Source organism: Megalopta genalis, unplaced genomic scaffold, assembly GCF_051020955.1.
Source record: "Megalopta genalis isolate 19385.01 unplaced genomic scaffold, iyMegGena1_principal scaffold0739, whole genome shotgun sequence".
In the NCBI taxonomy this organism is placed as follows: Eukaryota; Metazoa; Arthropoda; class Insecta; order Hymenoptera; family Halictidae; genus Megalopta; species Megalopta genalis.
Window position 1 is genome coordinate 5,001 of NW_027476808.1, and position 12,500 is coordinate 17,500.

At 37.1% G+C, this 12,500-nt stretch overlaps 1 non-coding gene across 1 annotated transcript; it reads right to left on the reverse strand.

The window, feature by feature from the left end:
* Positions 1–1,028: 1,028 nt before the first annotated feature.
* LOC143263566 (small subunit ribosomal RNA) lies at positions 1,029–2,949 on the reverse strand. Its single transcript, XR_013036975.1, has one exon. It is a non-coding gene; the product is annotated as a small subunit ribosomal RNA (ribosomal RNA).
* Positions 2,950–12,500: the final 9,551 nt, after the last annotated feature.

Here is a 12,500-nt window from a genome sequence, read left to right on the forward strand (position 1 = left end):
ACGGGGATATGGATATTCAAACTGGACAATTATCAACCCGATACTGGATTCGAAAAGTTTCTCTCTCCTTTCGTCGTTATTTACACCGGACGGACTCACGGCCGGCTCTAGCTGGGTGTCATATATATATATACGTCCCACGCTCATGCTGCCACTAGCGCGCAACAGAGTAGGGTGTCAATGACAACGACACAGCATTGAAACGAGCTACACAAGCCGGTCTCTCTTGATACCAATGTAAACGAGCATTAAGTTATCTTCAGACTGCCCGATATTTTCGTCCTTTGGACTTTCCCAACGATTCCTTTTTTTCTTTTTTTTTTACACACCACAGCGAAGACTTGAGGAAGCGTGATTAGCACGCTCGCATCCCTCCCTGTCCTACTACAACTGTGTGTGTGTGTGTAAAGAAAGAAAAAAGAATACATTGGCTTTCTCTCTATCGAGAAGATGGCCTACGCAACGCAGATCAAAGGCCTAATACGTGTAATATAATACGCGTCTGGCCGTGTATAAATCACGCACGAATGATCTGGTCGGGCCCAACTCTTCTCGTACGCTTATTTTTCCGTGTTGGGGCACTATCATAAAATCACACAAACCCCAACACGTGTGTGTCTTGGAAGGAAGATGGCCTACGCAACGCAGATCAAAGGCCTAATACGTGTAGTACACACGTCTGCCGTGTAAATCACGCACGAATGATCTGGTCGGGCCCAACTCTTCTCCACCACACCACATCCCAACTTTGTACATTTTTATATATTTTTGTGCGTTGGGGCACCTTCATAATCACAAACCCCAACAACACATATATCTCTCTCTCTTTGAAAGATTTGTTGTGGCCTACGCAACGCAGATCAAAGGCCTAATACGTGTAGTACACACGTCTGGCCGTGTAAATCACGCACGAATGATCTGGCGGGCTCAACAATATCTTTTTTTTTTATATGAATTCTTATCCACAAACTAATCGAATTCATTTTCTCTCCTCCTCTCCTCTCTCTTTGAGATATATTGGAACATTGTAATGATCCTTCCGCAGGTTCACCTACGGAAACCTTGTTACGACTTTTACTTCCTCTAAATAATCAAGTTTGGTCATCTTCCCGGCATCATCGGCAATGCCGAAACATTGCCGCGCACCAGTCCGAAGACCTCACTAAATCATTCAATCGGTAGTAGCGACGGGCGGTGTGTACAAAGGGCAGGGACGTAATCAACGCGAGCTTATGACTCGCGCTTACTGGGAATTCCTCGTTCATGGGGAATAATTGCAAGCCCCAATCCCTAGCACGAAGGAGGTTCAGCGGGTTACCCGGGCCTTTCGGCCAGGGAACACACGCTGATTCCTTCAGTGTAGCGCGCGTGCGGCCCAGAACATCTAAGGGCATCACAGACCTGTTATTGCTCAATCTCGTGCGGCTAGAAGCCGCCTGTCCCTCTAAGAAGATTTGTTTGTACGTTGGTAGTAAAAACCCCACCGGCAGAAGCCGAGAGCCTTCGAGATACCATAATTACGTCTATTTAGCAGGCTAGAGTCTCGTTCGTTATCGGAATTAACCAGACAAATCGCTCCACCAACTAAGAACGGCCATGCACCACCACCCACCGAATCAAGAAAGAGCTATCAATCTGTCAATCCTTCCGGTGTCCGGGCCTGGTGAGGTTTCCCGTGTTGAGTCAAATTAAGCCGCAGGCTCCACTCCTGGTGGTGCCCTTCCGTCAATTCCTTTAAGTTTCAGCTTTGCAACCATACTTCCCCCGGAACCCAAAAGCTTTGGTTTCCCGGAAGCTGCCCGCCGAGTCATCGTAGGAACTTCGGCGGATCGCTAGCTGGCATCGTTTATGGTTAGAACTAGGGCGGTATCTGATCGCCTTCGAACCTCTAACTTTCGTTCTTGATTAATGAAAACATTTTTGGCAAATGCTTTCGCTTCTGTCCGTCTTGCGACGATCCAAGAATTTCACCTCTAACGTCGCAATACGAATGCCCCCATCTGTCCCTATTAATCATTACCTCGGGGTTCCGAAAACCAACAAAATAGAACCGAGGTCCTATTCCATTATTCCATGCACACAGTATTCAGGCGAAGGTAGCCTGCTTTGAGCACTCTAATTTGTTCAAAGTAAACGTACCGGCCCACCTCGACACTCAGTGAAGAGCACCGCGATGGGATATTAGTTGGACCGCCCCGTGAAGAGCAAAGCCCACCGGTAGGACGTACCACATAATGCCAGTTAAACACCGCGAGCGATGAACCGACACTGTGACACACAGATTCAACTACGAGCTTTTTAACCGCAACAACTTTAATATACGCTATTGGAGCTGGAATTACCGCGGCTGCTGGCACCAGACTTGCCCTCCAATGGATCCTCGTTAAAGGATTTAAAGTGTACTCATTCCGATTACGGGGCCTCGGATGAGTCCCGTATCGTTATTTTTCGTCACTACCTCCCCGTGCCGGGAGTGGGTAATTTGCGCGCCTGCTGCCTTCCTTGGATGTGGTAGCCGTTTCTCAGGCTCCCTCTCCGGAATCGAACCCTGATTCCCCGTTACCCGTTACAACCATGGTAGGCGCAGAACCTACCATCGACAGTTGATAAGGCAGACATTTGAAAGATGCGTCGCCGGTGCTATAAGACCATGCGATCAGCACAAAGTTATTCAGAGTCACCAAAGCAAACGATGGACGAGTGTAAACACCCGCCACCGATTGGTTTTGATCTAATAAAAGCGTTCCTACCATCTCTGGTCGGAACTCTGTTTTGCATGTATTAGCTCTAGAATTACCACAGTTATCCAAGTAAATTTTAGTACGATCTAAGAAACCATAACTGATTTAATGAGCCATTCGCGGTTTCACCTTAATACGGCATGTACTGAGACATGCATGGCTTAATCTTTGAGACAAGCATATGACTACTGGCAGGATCAACCAGGGAACTATACAATATGTATATATAAAATGGACAAAATTTAAATCCTTTTCCATCGTCGCCTGTTTCATATATATATGTCAGGTCGACACACCACTTTTCTCTTTCAAATATGTACAAGTTTTGCCACATTCCGCGCTTGTAACATATCTTCTTTAACGCTCAATTTCTTTCATTTTTCTACCATACAGATATTTTACCGTACGCCCAAAAACGTACGTATTATATTTTTGTTCTATCATAAAATCACATTTTTCTACGTACGCCAGCTTCGTACGTTTCTATCTTTGCCTTCATAAAATCACAAGATAATTTTATCTTCAAGAGTCTCGCTATTAACATCTTGTAAGATAAATGTACGTCCCAGCTAAAACGTACAAATACTTCAAATTAAGTAATAATATATCATCGCTATTGACAAATTTTTAAGATCCAAGACACAGTTCTCTCTATATGTTTTAATATTTTTTATGTACTCAAATATATTCAAAGGAAAAAGTACATGGGTGATGCCATAGTCGTGGAAGCGCGTACGCTCACGCTGATCTTCTGACCGCCGGAAGCACGAAACCTCTGATCTGGGCAAAATCGGCAAGCCGAGGAAGAACGGACAGGACACATGCTGGACTGGCGAGAAAGCGTGTTCTTCCGCTCGCGCTAGGCATTTCGATTTCTGACACCTCTTGATTTAAAAAATCAGTTTTTTGATAGTTTTCTCTCTCCACTGGGCTATTCATTTTAGCCACAGTTTTCAATTGGTACGATTTGCTTCCAAATCTTACAGATGCATTTTAAAAAATTTTTCCATCGCTCGGACAGAAGAGTCGATTGCTCAGTGAGTACGAGTATACATACAAAGTGCATACGGGTAACCAACCCCGTAGGGCTTGCCACATATGGGCCATTCGGTCAAAGACACCGACCCGTGGCCACGCTGTGTGGAGAAAAGTCCGTAACGTAAACGGCACGAAACAGTCAGGACCGAAGCCCCGAAGGAGCTCTGAGACAGCTTCTCGACCGAGATCGTAGAATTGGCCCAAAACCCGCTCTGCTCCGTCCGCCTCGCACGGACCGTGTATCTCTTATAGATACCGAACGGCCGGCAAGGACGCCGGCGCCGCCGGCCGAATAGCACGCGCGCTTATGAGTGTAAACCGCCGCGGCAACAGACCGCCCGGCCGTGCTGTTGTAACATAGCGCGTGAACGAACGAAAAAAAAATTTATAGTAAACATTAAAATAAATTACATTACCGTAAACTAGACAAAAAATTACACATTTTTTCCCAATATGAAAATTTTCACAAACTTTTCAAAGTCCCATCGCATCGAGTAAACTTTTTTAATAACGCTTCCGCACGATTCTAAATGCTTAATCCATATGTGAAATCGTTCACTGATCACGAATATCGTATTTAAAAAAATTACAAAAATTTATTTTTCAAAATAATCAAAAAAAACCGAAAAATCACAAGAGTAAAGTACCATTATTTTAAACAATATGTCGTTCTAAATGCTTAATCCCTATGTAAAAAAGTTATCTAAGCAAGAATATGTAATTGAAAAAAATTAGAAAAATTTATTTTAGCCGTAAATCGAAAATAATGGGGACACCGGAGCTGTTCGAAGCGCCGAGACGCGCCGCGTACGGCCGAATATTTTCTAAGTCCCAACGTACCGATCAAGAGTAAAGTACCATTTTCCTACATTAGATTTCGTTCTAAATGCTTAATCCCTATGTAAAAACGTTAGTTAAGCAAGAATATCGTATTTTTAAAAAAATCTAATGATAGGATTTTCCAGAAAATTGAAAAAACCGAAAAATGTCAAGAGTAAAGTGCCATTTTCTGACATTAGATTTCGTTCTAAATGCTTAATCCCTATGTAGAAACGTTAGTTAAGCAAGAATATCGTATTTTTAAAAAAATCTAATGATAGGATTTTTCAGAAAATTGAAAAAACCGTAAAATGTCAAGAGTAAAGTGCCCTTATTTTAAACAATGTATCGTTCTAAATGCTTAATCCCTATGTAAAAAAGTTATTTTAGCAGGAATATGTCATTGAAAAAAATTAGAAAAATTTATTTTAGCCGTAAATCGAAAATAATGGGGACACCGGAGCTGTTCGAAGCGCCGAGCGCGCCGCGTACGCCCGAATATTTTCAAAGTCCCAACGTACCGATCAAGAGTAAAGTACCATTTTCCTACATTAGATTTCGTTCTAAATGCTTAATCCCTATGTAAAAACGTTAGTTAAGCAAGAATATCGTATTTTTAAAAAAATCTAATGATAGGATTTTCCAGAAAATTGAAAAAACCGAAAAATGTCAAGAGTAAAGTGCCATTTTCTGACATTAGATTTCGTTCTAAATGCTTAATCCCTATGTAGAAACGTTAGTTAAGCAAGAATATCGTATTTTTAAAAAAATCTAATGATAGGATTTTTCAGAAAATTGAAAAAACCGTAAAATGTCAAGAGTAAAGTGCCCTTACTTTAAACAATGTATCGTTCTAAATGCTTAATCCCTATGTAAAAAAGTTATTTAAGCAGGAATATGTTATTGAAAAAAATTAGAAAAATTTATTTTAGCCGTAAATCGAAAATAATGGATCGAGCGAATCGGTCGATTGCGCCGAGACGCGCTATGATGCAACAGACGAGCGATTGGAACGCCCGAATATTTTCAAAGTCCCAACGTACCGATCAAGAGTAAAGTACCATTTTCCTACATTAGATTTCGTTCTAAATGCTTAATCCCTATGTAAAAACGTTAGTTAAGCAAGAATATCGTATTTTTAAAAAAATCTAATGATAGGATTTTCCAGAAAATTGAAAAAACCGAAAAATGTCAAGAGTAAAGTGCCATTTTCTGACATTAGATTTCGTTCTAAATGCTTAATCCCTATGTAGAAACGTTAGTTAAGCAAGAATATCGTATTTTTAAAAAAATCTAATGATAGGATTTTTCAGAAAATTGAAAAAACCGTAAAATGTCAAGAGTAAAGTGCCCTTATTTTAAACAATGTATCGTTCTAAATGCTTAATCCCTATGTAAAAAAGTTATTTAAGCAGGAATATGTTATTGAAAAAAATTAGAAAAATTTATTTTAGCCGTAAATCGAAAATAATGGATCGAGCGAATCGGTCGATTGCGCCGAGACGCGCTATGATGCAACAGACGAGCGATTGGAACGCCCGAATATTTTCAAAGTCCCAACGTACCGATCAAGAGTAAAGTACCATTTTCCTACATTAGATTTCGTTCTAAATGCTTAATCCCTATGTAAAAACGTTAGTTAAGCAAGAATATCGTATTTTTAAAAAAATCTAATGATAGGATTTCCCAGAAAATTGAAAAAACCGAAAAATGTCAAGAGTAAAGTGCCATTTTCTGACATTAGATTTCGTTCTAAATGCTTAATCCCTATGTAGAAACGTTAGTTAAGCAAGAATATCGTATTTTTAAAAAAATCTAATGATAGGATTTTTCAGAAAATTGAAAAAACCGTAAAATGTCAAGAGTAAAGTGCCCTTACTTTAAACAATGTATCGTTCTAAATGCTTAATCCCTATGTAAAAAAGTTATTTAAGCAGGAATATGTTATTGAAAAAAATTAGAAAAATTTATTTTAGCCGTAAATCGAAAATAATGGATCGAGCGAATCGGTCGATTGCGCCGAGACGCGCTATGATGCAACAGACGAGCGATTGGAACGCCCGAATATTTTCAAAGTCCCAACGTACCGATCAAGAGTAAAGTACCATTTTCCTACATTAGATTTCGTTCTAAATGCTTAATCCCTATGTAAAAACGTTAGTTAAGCAAGAATATCGTATTTTTAAAAAAATCTAATGATAGGATTTCCCAGAAAATTGAAAAAACCGAAAAATGTCAAGAGTAAAGTGCCATTTTCTGACATTAGATTTCGTTCTAAATGCTTAATCCCTATGTAGAAACGTTAGTTAAGCAAGAATATCGTATTTTTAAAAAAATCTAATGATAGGATTTTTCAGAAAATTGAAAAAACCGTAAAATGTCAAGAGTAAAGTGCCCTTATTTTAAACAATGTATCGTTCTAAATGCTTAATCCCTATGTAAAAAAGTTATTTTAGCAGGAATATGTTATTGAAAAAAATTAGAAAAATTTATTTTAGCCGTAAATCGAAAATAATGGGGACACCGGAGCTGTTCGAAGCGCCGAGCGCGCCGCGTACGCCCGAATATTTTCAAAGTCCCAACGTACCGATCAAGAGTAAAGTACCATTTTCCTACATTAGATTTCGTTCTAAATGCTTAATCCCTATGTAAAAACGTTAGTTAAGCAAGAATATCGTATTTTTAAAAAAATCTAATGATAGGATTTTCCAGAAAATTGAAAAAACCGAAAAATGTCAAGAGTAAAGTGCCATTTTCTGACATTAGATTTCGTTCTAAATGCTTAATCCCTATGTAGAAACGTTAGTTAAGCAAGAATATCGTATTTTTAAAAAAATCTAATGATAGGATTTTTCAGAAAATTGAAAAAACCGTAAAATGTCAAGAGTAAAGTGCCCTTATTTTAAACAATGTATCGTTCTAAATGCTTAATCCCTATGTAAAAAAGTTATTTAAGCAGGAATATGTTATTGAAAAAAATTAGAAAAATTTATTTTAGCCGTAAATCGAAAATAATGGATCGAGCGAATCGGTCGATTGCGCCGAGACGCGCTATGATGCAACAGACGAGCGATTGGAACGCCCGAATATTTTCAAAGTCCCAACGTACCGATCAAGGGTAAAGTACCATTTTCCTACATTAGATTTCGTTCTAAATGCTTAATCCCTATGTAAAAACGTTAGTTAAGCAAGAATATCGTATTTTTAAAAAAATCTAATGATAGGATTTCCCAGAAAATTGAAAAAACCGAAAAATGTCAAGAGTAAAGTGCCATTTTCTGACATTAGATTTCGTTCTAAATGCTTAATCCCTATGTAGAAACGTTAGTTAAGCAAGAATATCGTATTTTTAAAAAAATCTAATGATAGGATTTTTCAGAAAATTGAAAAAACCGTAAAATGTCAAGAGTAAAGTGCCCTTATTTTAAACAATGTATCGTTCTAAATGCTTAATCCCTATGTAAAAAAGTTATTTTAGCAGGAATATGTTATTGAAAAAAATTAGAAAAATTTATTTTAGCCGTAAATCGAAAATAATGGATCGAGCGAATCGGTCGATTGCGCCGAGACGCGCTATGATGCAACAGACGAGCGATTGGAACGCCCGAATATTTTCAAAGTCCCAACGTACCGATCAAGAGTAAAGTACCATTTTCCTACATTAGATTTCGTTCTAAATGCTTAATCCCTATGTAAAAACGTTAGTTAAGCAAGAATATCGTATTTTTAAAAAAATCTAATGATAGGATTTCCCAGAAAATTGAAAAAACCGAAAAATGTCAAGAGTAAAGTGCCATTTTCTGACATTAGATTTCGTTCTAAATGCTTAATCCCTATGTAGAAACGTTAGTTAAGCAAGAATATCGTATTTTTAAAAAAATCTAATGATAGGATTTTTCAGAAAATTGAAAAAACCGTAAAATGTCAAGAGTAAAGTGCCCTTATTTTAAACAATGTATCGTTCTAAATGCTTAATCCCTATGTAAAAAAGTTATTTTAGCAGGAATATGTTATTGAAAAAAATTAGAAAAATTTATTTTAGCCGTAAATCGAAAATAATGGATCGAGCGAATCGGTCGATTGCGCCGAGACGCGCTATGATGCAACAGACGAGCGATTGGAACGCCCGAATATTTTCAAAGTCCCAACGTACCGATCAAGAGTAAAGTACCATTTTCCTACATTAGATTTCGTTCTAAATGCTTAATCCCTATGTAAAAACGTTAGTTAAGCAAGAATATCGTATTTTTAAAAAAATCTAATGATAGGATTTCCCAGAAAATTGAAAAAACCGAAAAATGTCAAGAGTAAAGTGCCATTTTCTGACATTAGATTTCGTTCTAAATGCTTAATCCCTATGTAGAAACGTTAGTTAAGCAAGAATATCGTATTTTTAAAAAAATCTAATGATAGGATTTTTCAGAAAATTGAAAAAACCGTAAAATGTCAAGAGTAAAGTGCCCTTACTTTAAACAATGTATCGTTCTAAATGCTTAATCCCTATGTAAAAAAGTTATTTAAGCAGGAATATGTTATTGAAAAAAATTAGAAAAATTTATTTTAGCCGTAAATCGAAAATAATGGATCGAGCGAATCGGTCGATTGCGCCGAGACGCGCTATGATGCAACAGACGAGCGATTGGAACGCCCGAATATTTTCAAAGTCCCAACGTACCGATCAAGAGTAAAGTACCATTTTCCTACATTAGATTTCGTTCTAAATGCTTAATCCCTATGTAAAAACGTTAGTTAAGCAAGAATATCGTATTTTTAAAAAAATCTAATGATAGGATTTTCCAGAAAATTGAAAAAACCGAAAAATGTCAAGAGTAAAGTGCCATTTTCTGACATTAGATTTCGTTCTAAATGCTTAATCCCTATGTAGAAACGTTAGTTAAGCAAGAATATCGTATTTTTAAAAAAATCTAATGATAGGATTTTTCAGAAAATTGAAAAAACCGTAAAATGTCAAGAGTAAAGTGCCCTTATTTTAAACAATGTATCGTTCTAAATGCTTAATCCCTATGTAAAAAAGTTATTTTAGCAGGAATATGTCATTGAAAAAAATTAGAAAAATTTATTTTAGCCGTAAATCGAAAATAATGGGGACACCGGAGCTGTTCGAAGCGCCGAGCGCGCCGCGTACGCCCGAATATTTTCAAAGTCCCAACGTACCGATCAAGAGTAAAGTACCATTTTCCTACATTAGATTTCGTTCTAAATGCTTAATCCCTATGTAAAAACGTTAGTTAAGCAAGAATATCGTATTTTTAAAAAAATCTAATGATAGGATTTTTCAGAAAATTGAAAAAACCGTAAAATGTCAAGAGTAAAGTGCCCTTATTTTAAACAATGTATCGTTCTAAATGCTTAATCCCTATGTAAAAAAGTTATTTAAGCAGGATTATGTTATTGAAAAAAATTAGAAAAATTTATTTTAGCCGTAAATCGAAAATAATGGATCGAGCGAATCGGTCGATTGCGCCGAGACGCGCTATGATGCAACAGACGAGCGATTGGAACGCCCGAATATTTTCAAAGTCCCAACGTACCGATCAAGAGTAAAGTACCATTTTCCTACATTAGATTTCGTTCTAAATGCTTAATCCCTATGTAAAAACGTTAGTTAAGCAAGAATATCGTATTTTTAAAAAAATCTAATGATAGGATTTTCCAGAAAATTGAAAAAACCGAAAAATGTCAAGAGTAAAGTGCCATTTTCTGACATTAGATTTCGTTCTAAATGCTTAATCCCTATGTAGAAACGTTAGTTAAGCAAGAATATCGTATTTTTAAAAAAATCTAATGATAGGATTTTTCAGAAAATTGAAAAAACCGTAAAATGTCAAGAGTAAAGTGCCCTTATTTTAAACAATGTATCGTTCTAAATGCTTAATCCCTATGTAAAAAAGTTATTTAAGCAGGAATATGTTATTGAAAAAAATTAGAAAAATTTATTTTAGCCGTAAATCGAAAATAATGGATCGAGCGAATCGGTCGATTGCGCCGAGACGCGCTATGATGCAACAGACGAGCGATTGGAACGCCCGAATATTTTCAAAGTCCCAACGTACCGATCAAGGGTAAAGTACCATTTTCCTACATTAGATTTCGTTCTAAATGCTTAATCCCTATGTAAAAACGTTAGTTAAGCAAGAATATCGTATTTTTAAAAAAATCTAATGATAGGATTTCCCAGAAAATTGAAAAAACCGAAAAATGTCAAGAGTAAAGTGCCATTTTCTGACATTAGATTTCGTTCTAAATGCTTAATCCCTATGTAGAAACGTTAGTTAAGCAAGAATATCGTATTTTTAAAAAAATCTAATGATAGGATTTTTCAGAAAATTGAAAAAACCGTAAAATGTCAAGAGTAAAGTGCCCTTATTTTAAACAATGTATCGTTCTAAATGCTTAATCCCTATGTAAAAAAGTTATCTAAGCAAGAATATGTTATTGAAAAAAATTAGAAAAATTTATTTTAGCCGTAAATCGAAAAGAAGTCTGTTCGTTTCTCTGTCTCTCTCGCGCGATCGAACTATCGATGTTTCCCGACAAACTATTGGAAGTTTAATTAAACTTTATACATGAAATTACTCGTTTTGATCCCCGCTACACAGCCGTATACTTTTTATAATTTTGTGGAATCGGGAACCTTGAAATATTTATCATAACGCGGATCGACTGTCTCTGTCTCTTTCTAGATCGGAAGAATCGATGTTTCCCGGCAAACTATTGGGAGTTTAATTAAACTTTATACATGAAATTACTCGTTCTGATCCCCGCTACACAGCCGTAAACTTTTTATAAATTTGTGGAATCGGGAACCTCGAAATATTTATCATAACGCGGATCGACTGTCTCTGTCTCTTTCTAGATCGGAAGAATCGATGTTTCCCGGCAAACTATTGGGAGATTAATTAAACTTTATACATGAAATTACTCGTTTTGATCCCCGCTACACAGCCGTATACTTTTTATAATTTTGTGGAATCGGGAACCTTGAAATATTTATCATAACGCGGATCGACTGTCTCTGTCTCTTTCTAGATCGGAAGAATCGATGTTTCCCGGCAAACTATTGGGAGTTTAATTAAACTTTATACATGAAATTACTCGTTCTGATCCCCGCTACACAGCCGTAAACTTTTTATAAATTTGTGGAATCGGGAACCTCGAAATATTTATCATAACGCGGATCGACTGTCTCTGTCTCTTTCTAGATCGGAAGAATCGATGTTTCCCGGAAAACTATTGGGAGTTTAATTAAACTTTATACATGAAATTACTCGTTCTGATCCCCGCTACACAGCCGTATACTTTTTATAATTTTGTGGAATCGGGAACCTTGAAATATTTATCATAACGCGGATCGACTGTCTCTGTCTCTTTCTAGATCGGAAGAATCGATGTTTCCCGGCAAACTATTGGGAGTTTAATTAAACTTTATACATGAAATTACTCGTTCTGATCCCCGCTACACAGCCGTATACTTTTTATAATTTTGTGGAATCGGGAACCTTGAAATATTTATCATAACGCGGATCGACTGTCTCTGTCTCTTTCTAGATCGGAAGAATCGATGTTTCCCGGCAAACTATTGGGAGTTTAATTAAACTTTATACATGAAATTACTCGTTCTGATCCCCGCTACACAGCCGTATACTTTTTATAATTTTGTGGAATCGGGAACCTCGAAATATTTATCATAACGCGGATCGACTGTCTCTGTCTCTTTCTAGATCGGAAGAATCGATGTTTCCCGGAAAACTATTGGGAGTTTAATTAAACTTTATACATGAAATTACTCGTTCTGATCCCCGCTACACAGCCGTAAACTTTTTATAAATTTGTGGAATCGGGAACCTCGAAATATTTATCATAACGCGGATCGACTGTCTC